The following is a 16,982-nucleotide window of genomic DNA, read 5'->3' as shown; positions in this document are numbered from 1 at the left end:
CACTGGTGATTGGCTGCGATGTTATGTGTGTGCTGGTTGGTCCAACTGCCTATCCATCAGTGTGTGTGTAATTGCACCGTGATATGCTGATCTGGATATCATGACAGGGTGGAGTCCCATTGATAGCACCCCCCTCGCCACGGGGAAACCTGTGCACCGGCGTGGGTCCAAAATTCCCTATCGGCATGAACAGCCAGTAAATCCCGCCCGAAGTCCGTGAGAAATCCACCCATTGAATATTAAAACATGTTAAAATTATATTGACAAGCTGTACATGTTCATTTGTGGAACTTAAAGGAGCTTCAAATTCTGATGAATTACTCTTCAGTATAAAGTCCACATTTTGCTGTCTAGCTTCGGAACAAAATTAAATCAACCTAAAACTAGTCGTGCCCTCAATGCCATTGTTTGGGCTGCTCTCGTGCTGCCGGCTGACGCAGAAGAGCTGATTTTAATCCTGCTCAGGCAGAATGGATGAACATTTAAAAGCTCGGCAGTGAGTGACCCCTCTCTGCCCCTCCGTCCCGCGGCTCAATGGAATTTTGACCTGCTGTTTTGAGCAGGCAGGAAGCCCATCAGAAGACAAAAAAAAAGTCCTTGTGCAAATATACAGATTACATTCTAATAGTGTGACCGGGGTCTGAACAGAGAGGCTGCTGAGATCTCCTCAACAGGACATTTTGGAGATTGAAGAATGATTTGGTCCAGGTGTTTAAAATGTCAAAAGTGTTTCAGATGGTGAAGCTCCAGAGAAACTGTTCCCTCTGGTGGGGAAATTAATAAGGGGACACAACCTTCAAATTAGAACTGGCTAACACAGGAACAGAGTCAAGCAGAAAGCACTTTCTCACATGGAGGGGATTGGAAATCTGAAATGTCCTCCCCAAAAGGCTGATGATTCTTGGCGTCAAATGACAGAGAATGTTTTGAGACAGAGAATGATAGACAGTTGTTAAGTATATGGAGCTAAGGTTGGGTAAACGGGGCTGAGATAGAGATCAGCTATGATCTAATTGAATGGTGCAAGAGGCTGGAAAGGCTGAATGTTTCAAACGCCTTATGTTCCGCAGCACATCTGAGGCCAGATGTGGCCCAGAGAGTGAGCAGCATTAGGCCAGATGTGGCCCAGAGAGTGAGCAGCATTAGGCCAGATGTGGCCCAGAGAGTGAGCAGCATTAGGCCCCACTAGTCACCTTCCAATTCTTTGAGGAAGTGACAAAGTTAATTGATGAGGGAAGGACTGTAGATGTCATATACATGGACTTCAGTAAGGCGTTTGATAAAGTTTCCCAGGGCAGGTTGATGGAAGAAGTGAAGTCGTATGGGGTTCAGGATGTACTAGCTAGATGGATAAAGAACTGGCTGGGCAACAGGAGACAGAGAGTAGTGGTGGAAGGAAGCGTCTCAAAATGGAGAAAGGTGACTAGTGGTGTTCCACAGGGATCCGTGCTCGGACAACTGTTGTTTGTGATACACATAAATGATCTGGACGAAGGTATAGATGGTCTGATTAGCAAGTTTGTAGATGATACTAAGATTGGTGGAGTTGCAGATAGCAAGGAGGACAGTCAGAGAATACAGCAAAATATAGATAGATTGGAGAGCTGGGCAGGGGAATGGCAGATGGAGTTAAATCCAGGCAAATGTGAGTTGATGCATTTTGGAAGATCATAGATTATCATAGAATTTACAGTGCAGAAGGAGGCCACCCGGCCCATCGAGTCTGCACCGGCTCCTGGAAAGAGCCCCCTACCCAAGGTCAACACCTCCACCCTATCCCCACAACCCAGCAACCCCACCCAACACTAAGGGCAATTTTTTGGACACTAAGGGCAATTTATCATGGCCAATCCACCTAACCTGCACATCTTTGGACTGTGGGAGGAAACCGGAGTACCCGGAGGAAACCCACGCACACACGGGGAGGATGTGCAGACTCCGCACAGACAGTGACCCAAGCCGGAATCGAACCTGGGACCCTGGAGCTGTGAAGCAATTGTGCTATCCACAATGCTACCGTGCTGCCGTGAGATCTAATTCATGAGCGAACTATACGGTCAATGGAAGAGTCCTGGGGAAAATTGATGTACAGAGAGATCTGGGAGTTCAGGTCCATTGTATCCTGAAGGTGGTAACACAGGTCGATAGAGTGGTCAAGAAGGCATACAGCATGCTTGCCTTCATCGGACGGGGTATTGAGTACAAGAGTCAGCAGGTCATGTTACAGTTGTATAGGACTTTGGTTAGGCCACATTTGGAATACTGCGTGCAGTTCTGGTCGCCACATTACCAGAAGGATGTGGATGCTTTAGAGAGGGTGCAGAGGAAGTTCACCAGGATGTTGCCTGGTATGGAGGGTGCTAGCTATGAAGAAAGGTTGAGTAGATTAGGATTGTTTTTGTTGGAAAGACGGAGGTTGAGGGGGGACCTGATTGAGGTCTACAAAATTATGAGAGGTCTGGACAGGGTGGATAGCAACAAGCTTTTTCCAAGAGTGGGGGTGTCAATTACAAGGGTCCACGATTTCAAGATGAGAGAGGGAAAGTTTAAGGGAGATGTGCGTTGAAAGTTTTTTACGCAGAGGGTGGTGGGTGCCTGGAACACTTTGCCAGCGGAGGTGGTAGAGGCGGGCACGATAGCATCATTCAAGATGCATCTAGACAGATATATGAACGGGTGGGGAGCAGGGGGAAGTAGATCCTTGTAAAATAGAAGACAGGTTTAGATAAAGGATCTGGACCGGCGCAGGCTGGGAGGGCTGAAGGGCCTGTTCCTGTGCTGTAATTTTCTTTGTTCTTTGTTCTTTGTACCACTACTCTTTGTCTCCTGTTGCCCAGCCAGTTCTTTATCCATCTAGCTAGTACACCTTGAACCCCATACGACTTCACTTTTTCCATCAACCTGCCATGGGAAACTTTATCAAATGCCTTACTGAAGTCCAGGTGTATGACATCTACAGCCCCTCCCTCATCAATTAACTTTGTCGCTTCCTCAAAGAATTCTATTAGGTTTGTAAGACATGACCTTCCCTGCACAAAACCATGCTGCCTATCACTGATAAGTCTATTTTCTTCCAAATTTAATAGATCCTATCCCTCAGTATCTTCTCCAACAGTTTGCCTCCCACTGACGTCAACTCACAGGTCTATAATTCCCAGGATTATCCCTGCTACCCTTCTTAAACAAAGGGCCAACATTAGCAATTCTCCAGTCCTCCGGGACCTCACCCGTACTCAAGGATGCTGCAAAGATATCTGTTAAGGCCCCAGCTATTTTGTCCCTCACTTCCCTCAGTAACCTGGGATAGAACCCATCCGGACCTGGGGACTTGTCCACCTTAATGCCTTTTAGAATACCCAAAACTTCCCCCTTCCTGATGCCGACTTGACCTAGAGTATTTAAACATCCATCCCTAGCCTCAACATCCATCATGTCCCTCTCCTTGGTGAATACCGATGCAAAGTACTCATTAAGAATCTCATCCATTTCCTCTGACTCCACGCATAAATTCCCTTGTTTGTCTTTGAGTGGGCCAATCCTTTCTTTAGTTACCCTCTTGCTCCTTATATACAAATAAAAGGCTTTGGGATTTTCCTTAACCCTGTTAGCCAAAGATATTTCATGACCCCTTTTAGCCCTCTTTATTGCGCGTTTGAGATTTGTCCTACTTTCCCGATATTCCTCCAAAGCTTCATCAGTTTTAAGTCGCCTAGATCTTATGTATGCTTCCTTTTTCATCTTAACTAGTCTCACAATTCCACCCATCATCCATGGTTCACTAATCTTGCCATTTCTATCCCTCATTTTCACAGGGACATGTCTGTCCTGCACTCTGATCAGCCTTTCCTTAAAAGACTCCCACATTTCAAATGTGGATTTACCCTTAAACAGCTGCTCCCAATCCACATTCCCTAGCTCCTGTCGAATTGTGTTATACTTGGCCTTTCCCCAATTTAGCACTCTTCCTTTAGGACCACTCTCGCCTTTGTCCAGGAGTATTCTAAAACTTACGGAATTGTGATCGCTATTCCCAAAGTAATCATCGACTGAAACTTCAACCACCTGGCCGGGATGATTCCCCAATATCAGGTCCACTATTGCCCCTTCCCGAGTTGGACTATTTCAGCCTTCAATTCTCAAAGCATTAATCTGAAGCCCCGTCAAGGACTTATATTCACACGAAATGCAGCTGAAAATAAACATAAATCTTCCTCTAATTTCCATGCATTTAGCTATATTTTGGGGTTCTTGAGGTTAACGGGATCAGAACCATTTTGTGTTTGTGCTTCAGAGCAACAGTGAATTTGAACACTTGAGGGTTATGATTAAGGAAGGGTTCACCAACAGGAGGAAATCATAGGGAAACATGGCTGCTGTCGGCTTGTCCATCTCCCACCTTCCTGGCCATAAGTGTTTCCCAGATATTTTACTTGACGAATCGCTTCTCCCATCATAGTTTTCAAAGGAGGTTTAAAGCATGTCATTGCATACAGAGTTATTGTGTGTTTATGTAGCGGTTGTTATGCAGTGAAATAACCAAGGCACTTTACACGAGCGTCACTAAACAGATTTTTGGCACCGATTCACACAAAGAGATGTTGGAGAAAGCTTGGTCAAAGGTTTTAAAGAGCATCTTAAAAAGGAGGAGAGAGAATTAGAGAGGCAGGGAAGTTCTGGGTTGGGAATTCTTGAGCTGAGGGCCGAGGCAACTGAAAACACAGCCACCAAAGTGAAAATGGCCGGAATTGGAGGAGGCAGAGATCTCAGAGGTCGGAGAGCTGGATGTGATTACAGAGATGGGGAGGGGGCCGAGGCAGTGGAGTGAGTTGAAAACAAGGCTGAGAATTTTAAAATGAGATGTGGCTTCGAGAGCCAACGTGGGCCAACGCAAACAGGAATGATGGATGTCCAGGACACTGGTCCAAGTTAATAACACAGGCAGCAGAGTTTTGGATGAGTTCAAGTTTACGGGAGGGAGCTCAGCCTACAGAGCGTTAAAACAACCTTTGTTCCTTATTCAGAGCTTCCTTTGTTGGTAGATCCTCTGAAGAACTCTGCAGGCATGCTTGAGAAGTGGGTGGGCAAGTAATGAGCGTGCTAATTCATCTTGATAGGCTTTTGCATATGTCGTGTCTGGAACTCTCACCTCCTGAGCATTCTGCATGAATATATCCTGCTGCAAAATTAAGTTACATTTCGCCTAATGTCTCTGATTTCCATGTGTTTCTAGTGCTTGAGTGGCAGCTAAAAAGACTTTTTCATGGGTTCAGCTCTAATTTGCTGATGTGAAGAGAACATTAACGGAACTGAATTTGGACAGGGGACAAATATTGTCAATAATTAAGGAACTCAACTGAATATTTTAACATAACTATTTTAGCTAATTTTTGTTTCGAGAAACCACATTTGATTAAAGATAATTGTTTCAGTCGGGTAAAAACAGTGAATACATGTATTTAATATCTTTGAAGTGTCAGTGATTTCATGTTGAGAGATATCAGCAAACCGCAGTGTTGCTCTTAAGTGCTAGCTATGGAGGGATAGGATTCGGTATGTGGCATTAGCACTCCACAATCTATTTGTTGTATTAAGCAAAAACATTATTCACTTTTGTTAATGGGAAGCATTATTAGCCAGGGTGATTTCTGCCTACTGTGTTAATATAAAACTCTGATGCTATGGCTGTGAAAGACTGCAGTTTTATTTACAGGAGGGTTTTTCCCTGTGTACATTCTTTTGGTTAACCAAGTGTCTACGATTCCCAGAAATTCATAAACATGTTTAAGGGTCTCCAAGCCAAGCTACTGAGAAATCCACACAGGTAGAGTTTCTGTCTCCCCTGTGTACAGATTAGATTTAAATAGTATACACCGTGAAATGTTGGATCTATTTTTTTAATTTATAAATGGCATATGTCACTATGTAATGTGGACAAAAATGTTCTGCATGTGTATAAAGGAATGTATTGTTCACAAAATGCTGATATTTACTGGAGTTGTACAATCCTAAAGCATCAAAAAGAAGCCAATTGGCCTATTGTGTTTATGCCGCTTCTGTAATCCAATCCCCAACTCTTTTACTAATAATCCTACAAATTTCTCCACTTCAAATTCTTATATCCAATTTCCTTTTCAAAGTTACTATTGAATCAGTGTCCATCATTCTGGATCATAACAACCCTCTGCGTTAAACAAGGTACTTCCTGTTACGCTACCCGAGATTTTGCCAATTACTGTAAATCTCTGGTTACCTACTCTCAAGTCGGTGGGACCAGTTTCTCCCTACCTTCGCTATCAAACCCCCTCATTATTTTGAACATCCATTAAATCTCCCCTCAACATTCTCTGCTCTGAGGACTATGCACAGCTTGACGTGTTCCCCTCCAAGTCACCCACCATCGTCACAAGTGGAGATTTTAAACTCTGGATCCTCTTAGTCTCCATTGCTCAAGACGGTGCATTCCCCTACAGAGCCATTGTGACTCCTGTTCATGCACTTAAGCATTGCAATAAAGGTGAGAAGAATTTCCACCTCCCATGCTAACACCTCGTTATCGTTGCTGTGTCTCGGTCAGCCTGGCATTCGCTCATTGACCCATTCTCTAAATTCCCAAACCATGTTTACATAGGATCTGCCTTGTGGCTTCACTGGCACCTCACACAGACCATCAGTAAACCTGTCTTGTTCAGTAATTAAACATGATAGCTCTGGGTTGAACAAACAAATCCAGGGTGGCTTTCTTGATCGCTTGCAAATCTCGTCATTTTTTTCAATCCAGATTTGACTCAACTATTTTTCAAAATGCCAAATAAAATGGAAACTTAGCAACAATTTGGCAAAGCTCCACAGTACGTAGACCAATAAATAGACTTGCATTTATATAGCACCTCTCACTACCTCAGGAGGACATCCCAAAGCACTTGGTGGCCAATTTGTTTTTTAGTTCTTCCAATTAAGGGACCAAGCGCACATCTTTGGGTTGTGGGGGTGAGTCCCACCCAGATATGGATAGAATGTTCAAACTCCACACGGACAGTCACCCAGGGCCGGGACCAAACCAGGGCCCTCGGCTCCGTGAAGAAGCTGTTGTTGACCACTGCGCTGCCCATAGAAATAAATAATTTACGGGAAATTGAGCTTGTTACGTAGTCAGCTGAGCTGTATTCATAAGGCTCGCAATTAACTGATTGGTGTGGGCAGGCAGGCAGGAGTGAGGAGCCCCATTTTGGAAAACACTTTTGTAAAGATGGCAATGAAAGGGGAATCTCAGCATGCAGAGGCGTTGGGGGTACCCTCCCTCCCAAGATGTTGCCCCTCGCTTTGTGCCTCCCTGTCTGGCCTCCAAACCAAGGCCCCCCCCCACACATGAAATTCTACCCAGTTCGTAGAATCCCTACAGTACACAAGGAGGCCATTCAGCCCATTGAATCCGCACCAACCCTCTGAAAGAGTTAGTTTCGGCAAATGGCTATGTGATAAATGGCAAATCTATTTTTTGTTGTGAAGTTGATTAGGGGACAACATTGGCCTGAACACTGGGGATAACTAACCTGGTCTTCTTCAATATAGTGCCATGGCATCCACCTGAGAGGGCAGACAGGGTCTTGCATCGATAACTCATCTGAAATAAATCATCCCCAAATCCTGCAGCATTCCCTCAGTCCTGCACTGGAATGTCAGGCTGCACAGGGGCTGTTTAGCACAGGGCTAAAGAGCTGGCTTTGAAAGCAGACCAAGGCAAGCCAGCAGCATGGTTCAATTCCCGTACCAGCCTCCCTGAACAGCCACCGGAATGTGGCGACGAGGGGCTTTTCACAGTAACTTCATTTGAAGCCTACTTGTGACAATAAACGATTTTCATTTTTGCATTTTGTGCTCGACTCTCCGGAGCCGGACTTGAATCCATAACCTTCAAACTCGGAGATGAAACTTGGTGAAACACTCCTTTCCTCCGTATGCAGTCCCTTGGGAAGGAGGAGAATTTGCTTCCACTCTGATAGGTTCTGAGATGGCTGAATAGTCCCCTGTGCGATCTGCAGACTCTGCCACGTGGGGCGCAGGTGGAGGCTCGGGGAGATGGAGTTGTTTGGACGTTTCTGCACTCTCTCTGACAACTCCGCATGTTCTCAGCAAAGTCTCTGGAGTGTTCGGTGCCTTCCGGAATCTTCTCCATCTCGGCTGGTCGCAGGCCGGGGAGTCCCATGAGTTGGTGGGGATGCCTGACCTCTTCGGGGACACCCCTAAAACGTTTTCACCAGAGAGTCCCCTGCCGTGGCCAAGGGGGGAAGATTCTTTGGGGGTCTGGTGTCAGGCAGACAAGCGACATCAGCGCAGGTGGGTTTCAAGTGATTAGCGCCTCAATGCCGGGCAGGTTGGATTAAGTGAGGTTGCTGCTGTTGGACAACTTGACAGAACCATAGGAATGAATCGTCTCTGAACTCTGTGAACCCTGTGGTTTATTTTACCACACACAGTAATCTCTGTACACAAAATGCATGGAAGCGTTTAAGGGGAAGCTCAGTCTGAGTATACAAGGAAGAATGGAGCAGAATGTTAATCAGGTAAGGTTAGGTAATGAGGACTGGACAGAGGCCCATGTGGAACATAAACATCAGCATAGGCCATTTGGGCTCCTGGGTTCTAAATTTGTTGCAATTCTGTGCATTATTTTTTTTTTAAACTACTCATTTTTCAATTGGGCAGGCATATTATCACCTGCATGTTGGCGCGTGGCATGAACTAAGCAGAACCGTTGGAATAATGCAGGTCTGTTTTCTCTCTGGTGCCCTTGTTGTCTGCTATGAGAGCTGGTAATGTTTGTGTGTAGGGTTAGCCACTCAGCTGTTCATGCAATTGAGCCAGTGTTTGCTTAAATTAAATCAGCTTAACTGTCTCACCAGTTGCCAGAATATTACCGCACACTGCAGTTCTGGGAGATGCAACTTTGTTCAAGTGTTCTGCGTAACGAGATTTTTGAGTCTGCAGTTGGGCAGTTTACCATCATTTTGCTATTTTGCCAGGACAAATTCATTACATTATACCAGCATAAACCAAATTAGAAACATGGGGAGTGGAAATGAGGTTCAGAACTGCAGCATTTGTATAGTTCACAATGCTTCAAATGTAGGAGAGTAGCAGATGTCTTTTTGGCACTCCGGGGTTTTGGAGTGTTACGAGATAAAGTAGGCCGAGCATTCTGTGATCTTTGGAACCAGTCAAACGGCAAGACAACGACAGCTGGTGTTTATATAGTGCCTTTAATGTAGCAAATTATTCCTGGGTGCTTCAGGACCAGGCAGAGAAATGGGCATCGAGCCAAAGAGGGAAAAATTCAGACAGGTGAATAAAGACGTTTGTTTGGTCAATGGCTTCGACGGGAGATCTTAAGGAGGAGAGGGAGGTAGAGAAATTTAAATGTGGAATGGTTCACGGAGGGAATTCCAGAGCTTAGTGTCTAAACAAGCTGAAGGCAAAGCCACCAATAGTGGGATGACAGAAGTTGGGGACGGACAAGACGGTAGAATTGGAGGAGTGCGCAGAGTTCTTGGAGAGTCATCAAGCTGGAGGGAGTTACACAGATAGGGATGGGGTGCGGCTGGATGGTTTCAACACAAAGGTGAGAATTGTAAATCTGAGTTACTGGGAGCCAATGCAGGTCAGTGACCACGAGGGCCAATGGACAAAGTGGAGCGAGTTTGGATGAACACATTGGAGAAATTGTCAAATTGGACGAAGGTTTCAGTCGCAGATGAGCTGAGATGGGGCAGGGTTTTCTTTTCTGGCTCCCCCCCCCCCCCCCCCCCCCCCCCCACAATGGCAGATTTCATGGTGCCGGGGAGGGCGAGCCACACAATACACTGTCAACATCAGCAGGGTCGGGTTTCCTTGAAAATCCTGCTCAGCAGCAGAAAACAGTAAGCTGGAGGTGGAATTTGCCTTTGTATCCCTTGATGCTCCTACCCAACAACAATCTATCGGCCACATGCTTGAAAGGTCAGGTTGTCCCACAGTGGTCCACTGCCTTTTGAGGATTTCCAATTCTCTACGTGCTCTTACGTAGAGCAGTGCAGGTTATGTCAAAGTGTTTATTATTGGTCATCTATAATTGGGCAGAATCGTGACAGAATTGGCAGGGTGGGCGGTGTGCAGTGGAGGGGGGGGGGGGGGGTGGTTGTGTGTGTGAGGGGTGAGGCGCATGTATCAGGATGTTTCATCCTCTTCAGCCCTACCAACCCAAGTCAGTGTTCGTCCTCCACCCTGGTTTTTTCTTCATCCTTTCTCATCTGATTATGCCTGCATCATTCTCTATTTCTTTCTCCCTCACGGTCTTATCTAGCCTCCTATTCAATACACCTGTAGCACTCCCCACAACACTCTCTGTGTAGATGAGTTCCACATTCTACTCGCTCTTTGGAGAAAGAATTTTCTTCTGAATTTTCTATATTTTTTAATGACGATCTTATAACAATGGCTCAGCGACAAGCATTCAACAAAGTGAACAAGATAATATCAGTGGAGTTCAAGTCAAAGGGGTGTCGGTCTGAACGAATCTTAAAAGAAAAAAGTTGCCAATTGTGACAAAAGGAGGGAAGATAGGAGCAGAAAAAGGGACAGGATCGTAATGTTACAAACACGTATAGATCTTTGGTCAGGGCCCCAGGATAGTTTCCAAGGCAGACCTACACTGAAATATGTACTTTCAGCACTTTCCAATGAGCTGCTGGAGTTCCTCAGTGATTTGGTCAGACCACACTTTGAGTACATATCCAAGCTTGGTCACCAGGCTACAAGGAGAGCATTCAGTCCCTTTCTCATCTGTGTTTACCTTGTGCTCTAGTAACTAGAGCCAATGCACATTTGAACCATAATAAACTTTCTGCAACAGCTACAATAGAAACTAAACACAGCTGTCAGTTGGCGAGTGACATTCCTTGTTATTTGCAATTTTCTTTGTGAAAGTATTTTATTCAGTTTTATATGTTTTATCATTTTATACATAGAACAGAACAATGCAAAACAACAAGAACAACAGAACACCCCCCCAGCCCCACCCCACTCTAACAACCAACACTCCAATAACTCAAAGAATACCACCCCCCAAACACATTATCCCACCATCCCCAAACCGGACCCTCCCGACCACAACATAAGAAAACAAAGTTGAAACTCGGTTAGGTCCCAATCCTTCAGCCCTCACGAATGCCTCCTCCTCCTCCGTCGTGATACTTAACTCTCAACTTCGCTGGGTAGACCACCCCGAACCGCATGTTACTCTTATAAAGCGTAGCCTTCGCCCTGTTAAAGGCCGTTACTTGCAATTATATGGTTGTCAACTCTGGTTGGATATATTCTCAGAGGTTTCATCACATGACTTCCTGCCTCTCTCCCCCCCTCCCCCCGTCCACCCTGGTACCACCCTGTCAACTTGGGCTGGTAAGGAGCTGGTTTAGCACGGTGGGCTAAACAGTTGGCTTGGAATGCAGAACAATGTCAGCAACGCAGGTTCAATTCCCATACTGGCCTCCCCGAACAGGTGCCGGAATGTGGTGACTAGGGGCTTTTCACGTAACTTCATTGAAGCCTACTTGTGACAGTAAGCGATTATTATTATCATTATTGCCTTTCCTCCCCACCCCCCATCAATCCAGTATTTTTGTAACAAATCAATGGACAGATGAGTTTGACGAAAATGAAAAGTTGTTTAACGCCTCTACGATTTTCCTCGTCACAAGTGTCGAGGAGGTTAATCTTTAGTTCTTGGAGATTCCAGGACAATTCTAGAGAGTTGGCACCCACTGTAGTTAGGATTTCTAATTTGAACATGGACAGCACCCCCTCCCTGATAGCTCTGCTGTACAGTGAAGCAACATCACCTGGCAATTTTCTCTTGCACCAAATCTGTAGCAGGCCAAAATCAACCCTTGCAAAAGCAAACCGTTTTTGCAGTTATCAAGCCATCGGCATTAGATACAGGACTGCCGCATTTCCAAGGGCACTGTTAAAAAATATTCTCGTCCTGTCAGCACCGAGATGCAAAGTTGGGTTTTCTTGGTGTGTGACTTGAATTTCCCAACATCGGAATTAAGCATTGTTAAAATCACAGCAACTATTGCTCCATTCGAATTTAACAACTCTGAATTTTAAAAAGGGGAAGTTTAGCATGGCCAATGCCCTTATCCTGCACATAACAAAGAACAAAGAAATGTACAGCACAGGAACAGGCCCTTCGGCCCTCCAAGCCTGTGCCGACCATGCTGCCCGACTAAACTACAATCTTCTACACTTCCTGGGTCCGTATCCCTCTATTCCCATCCTATTCATGTATTTGTCAAGATGCCCCTTAAGTGTCACTATCGTCCCTGCTTCCACCACCTCCTCCGGTAGTGAGTTCCAGGCACCCACTACCCTCTGTGTAAAAAACTTGCCTCGTACATCTACTCTAAACCTTGCCCCTCTCACCTTAAACCTATGCCCCCTAGTAATTGACCCCTCGACCCTGGGGAAAAGCCTCTGACTATCCACTCTGTCTATGCCCCTCATAATTTTGTATACCTCTATCAGGTCTCCCCTCAACCTCCTTCGTTCCAGTGAGAACAAACCGAGTTTATTCAACCGCTCTTCATAGCTAATGCCCTCCATACCAGGCAACATTCTGGTAAATCTCTTCTGCACCCTCTCTAAAGCCTCCACATCCTTCTGGTAATGTGGCGACCAGAATTGAACACTATACTCCAAGTGTGGCCTAACTAAGATTCTATACAGCTGCAACATGACTTGCCAATTCTTATACTCAATGCCCCGGCCAATGAAGGCAAGCATGCCGTATGCCTTCTTGACTACCTTCTCCACCTGTGTTGCCCCTTTCAATGACCTGTGGACCTGTACTCCTAGATCTCTTTGACTTTCAATACTCTTGCGGGTTCTACCATTCACTGTATATTCCCTACCTGCATTAGACCTTCCAAAATGCATTACCTCACATTTGTCCGGATTAAACTCCATCTGCCATCTCTCCGCCCAAGTCTCCAAACAATCTAAATCCTGCTGTATCCTCTGACAGTCCTCATCGCTATCCGCAATTCCACCAACCTTTGTGTCGTCTGCAAACTTACTAATCAGACCAGTTACATTTTCCTCCAAATCATTTATATATACTACAAAGAGCAAAGGTCCCAGCACTGATCCCTGTGGAACACCACTGGTCACAGCCCTCCAATTAGAAAAGCATCCTGCCATTGCTACTCTCTGCCTTCTATGACCTAGGCAGTTCTGTATCCACCTTGCCAGCTCACCCCTGATCCCGTGTGACTTCACCTTTTGTACTAGTCTACCATGAGGGACCTTGTCAAAGGCCTTACTGAAGTCCACATAGACAACATCCACTGCCCTACCTGCATCAATCATCTTAGTGACCTCCTCGAAAAACTTTGGGTTGTGGAGGTGAGACCCACGTAGACACGGGGAGAATGTGTAAACCCCACACGGACAGGGACCTGGGACTGGGATCAAGCCCGGTGTGGTATTATCATAAATGTAAGAACTGCAAGGGTTAATGAAATGTATAACTCAACCACTAGAGGGAGATAGATGTACAAGTGTAGAAGACATCGATGCTAAGCCTTAGGGGTGAGAGGTTGAGGAGAAGGTTAGCGAGCAGACTGAAGGAAAGATAGTGTGAGTGAGAGCAGATCATAGTTAATGTTATAGTGTAGAGATTAGTAGTATATGAGTGTAGATTTTATGTTTATTGTCAACTGTATATTATTTAGGAGTATGTGTCGAATCCAAATTAGTTGTGTTAATAAATTTATAGCTTTGTTCAAGTTGAAGCTATTTTGTGGTCTGTGTGAACACTACGCCAACCATCTTGAATTTAGCAAAACTGAGAATACCATACCCAGGTCCTCGACGCCGTGAGGCAGCAGTGCTAACCACTGTGCCGCTGTGCCGCCCCTAAACAACTCTGAATTAAGTGGACTAAATTATGGTACACCTTAAATGCTGAATTCTCGAGCAATTTTTGAAAAACATGGTCGAGAGTTCGCTACCGAGAACGCAAAATACAAAAGTGCCAAGGACACTTAAAATATTGTGCGTCCGCTGAAATGTAATTATGCATGCATTCAATTAATTGTACAGAAATCCACACCAATTTTGTAAAGATGGAACATAAAGGCAAGTTACCTTTTGTTACATTAAAAAAGACAATTTTGTTCTTCACACTTACGTTTCAGTTGATGATTTGAAGCGTTTTGGCGAGATTCCGATCTAATCTTCTCCTCAGTACGATACCCTTTACCAGAAAGGCCTGCGCATGCAACATTTTCATGCAGACAATTTGTGGAACGTTAGATAAATTGAACCTGCAGCCGGGTTAACTGAAGCCCTGACCCTCCGCAGTTCTCTCCGCATACATTTTGGGCAGATATGAAAATTTCAATACATGCAAATTTAGCTATGGGTTCAAGACTCTGGATTCATGCCATCTTTGCTGTGATTGCTTGTATAATTGCAGCATTTTGGAAGCATGGCTACTTAGCTTCTTTGAAAAGCATAGTTGAAGGATCTGTTGAAGGATTTGGAACAGTGCTGGAACACCGTTCAAATGTTAGATAACCTTAAAAAGCAAGAGGAATAGCTTAACGATCTCTCATAACCTGACCTTCTTAATCTCATCCTCTCAGCATATCCTTCTATTCTTTTTACTCTCATGTGTTTATCCAGCTCTCCCTTAAATACGGCTATGCTATTGTTCCAAACCAATCACTGTTATGGCAGGTTCCACATTATCACCACTCTCCTGAATTGCCTTTTGTATTTATTGATGATTATCTTCTATTTATGGCCAGTGGTTCTGGGGCCGTCTGCAGTAGTAACATCCCGTCTATGTCTACCTTAGCGAGTCCTTTCAGAATTTTAAAGACCTCCATCAGGCCACTCCTCCGCCAAGTCTACTCTTGAGAGAAAAGAAACCCCGCCCGCCCCACCGTTCCTCAGAAACATCTCAGTTCTTGTGCCATCCTTGTGAATCTCGCCTGATGGATGTCCAGAGACTTGGCTAAAGGAATGGCTTTTCAGGGAGTTGTCAACAGTTGAGAATTGGTACGGATTAGGCTGGGAGGCCTAGTTCCCCACCCTGAGTTTCTTCACCCTCACCAACATCAACATGCCCCACAAGTGGGGCGGTCGATTCATGCTGTCTTCTGCTTCCAGATGAGGTTGAGATCGTTGCTACCATTTGGCAGTTTTCCGATGGCTGGCTGGGGTCTCGATCTCAATACTGGAGACAGCAGCACAATTAAGCATTCAGGTATTTCAGGATTATTACATGTGCTATTTATGCACTTTCGACCCTGGCTTGAATACATTCTATAAAATCAGATGGATGTGATACCCTTGAATGACTTTAATTATGAGGTTATGACCCCCATGTTCTGGACTTGCTCCACCTGTGGTGTGTAGTTCAGTAACAAAAGTGTTTACGCTGAAAATTAGGCCATTTTTATTCACTCGAAATATGCATGAAATGTCAGATTTAAGGTGTTTATTCTGTTCATCCCAGCACGTTTGTCTTGTTCTCCCAGAAATCTATCAATCAATGGCCTTTCTCTGAAGAGATCTGGTTACATGTTCCTTGTCATTTTAACTTTGGAGTTGCGTGACTGAATGCACAGTTTCATTACTTGCTCTCAGTTGTCAAATTTAATTGTCTGCTTCCTTTTAACAACAGGAACATGGAAGAGGGGAGGTGGGTGTGGGGGGTGGGGTGGGGGGGAGGGGGTTGCAGGAATCGCCTGCAGGATATGTATTTTATTTGTTTTAGCAAGAATATTTATTTGACTGGTATGTACCTGTCGGGGAAGTTGTGGCGGTGGTATCTATATGTCTGGGGAGGCGGAGAGCGTGCTGGGAGGATGCGAAACAGGCATTCTGGACTCCCCTTTCGCTTACACAGAACCTGGCAGGGTGACATTATTTTTAGGCTCACACTGCTGCTATGCGTGGCTCTGTGTCTGCAGTTCAGCAGCTGAGCAATGAGGCTCTTCATCATTCCAATATCATGGTGTACAATAACAGGGACCTCTGCCGTGTGCCAGAGAGCAAGTGTTGGCAGAGTCAATATTTATAGATCCGTACACAGCGGCTGACACAAGGAGAGCTGCGTGCTGGCTCCCTGTGCTAGGTTTTTACACTCCTGATCCTGGTCTTTCTCCTCACAGGTTTGAATGATTCCGACGTTTGGGTTTCATTCCTCGGAATAAACGGATTGATGCATGTCACTGAAGCTCTGACAATAGTTTTAGGATAAAAAGAGAAGCACAGTTTTCAGGTAAGCGTTTGGCAGCTCGTGCCTCTGATTTGTGCCATTTGAGCCATTGATTACAGGTTGTATTGTTAAAAAAATTCCTGACGTAGCTCTGAGTCTTGGCTAATGTCAAGTTGTATTGTGACCTTCATTGTTGGTCGAAATACAATGCGTAGAATTTGTTCTGTGTCCTTCTTAGGCTGCACCAGTTTCATTTATAGAATACTTCATGGTTATAAATTGTTTCCCACTTTATTTTCAACCCCCAAATGTTTCCCATTTACCTTCACCCTTGTTACACGGGAGTCTCTGATTGGCTGCGAGTGCAAGATACTGTAACTGATTTGATCCTTTCCTAACCGCTGCTGAAACTATTACAAATCTGGCACTCACTAACTTGAAGCGAGATAAAAAGTATCAGTTGTATTCCCTGACTGTTGAAATAATGTTTGGACTAGATTCCTACCTGTTGTCACTTCGAGGGGTTGCGGACAATCTACTGTCTGTACTACCAAACCCTTCCACTCAGGCATCTTGACACAATAGCGGGGAATGCGATGCTAGCTCTAAATATAGCCGATGAAAACATCATTGTTGTGCCTTGGAAGGAGAGAAGGGACATCAATTATAGGAGCAATTAAACCAGCCTAAGCCAATTTCCACCCGAATACCATTG

General features: G+C 45.0%; 1 protein-coding gene across 6 annotated transcripts in view; it reads left to right on the top strand.

Moving 5' to 3' along the window:
* bmpr1ba (bone morphogenetic protein receptor, type IBa) overlaps positions 1–16,982 on the top strand; it is a 631,073-nt gene that overhangs the window by 288,412 nt on the left and 325,679 nt on the right. For 5 of the 6 annotated variants that reach the window (XM_072495308.1, XM_072495309.1, XM_072495302.1 and 2 more), the window contains one exon: positions 16,221–16,330. The exons of the other annotated variant lie outside the window; for it this stretch is intronic. The gene's annotated coding sequence lies outside the window, so the exon portion shown is untranslated. The remainder of the gene's footprint in view (positions 1–16,220; positions 16,331–16,982) is intronic. 6 annotated transcript variants of the gene reach the window in all.

This window comes from Scyliorhinus torazame, chromosome 3 (genome assembly GCF_047496885.1).
Source record: "Scyliorhinus torazame isolate Kashiwa2021f chromosome 3, sScyTor2.1, whole genome shotgun sequence".
Taxonomy (NCBI): Eukaryota; Metazoa; Chordata; class Chondrichthyes; order Carcharhiniformes; family Scyliorhinidae; genus Scyliorhinus; species Scyliorhinus torazame.
Note: the sequence above shows the minus strand (reverse complement) of the source record. Positions and strands in the feature narration are given on the sequence as shown.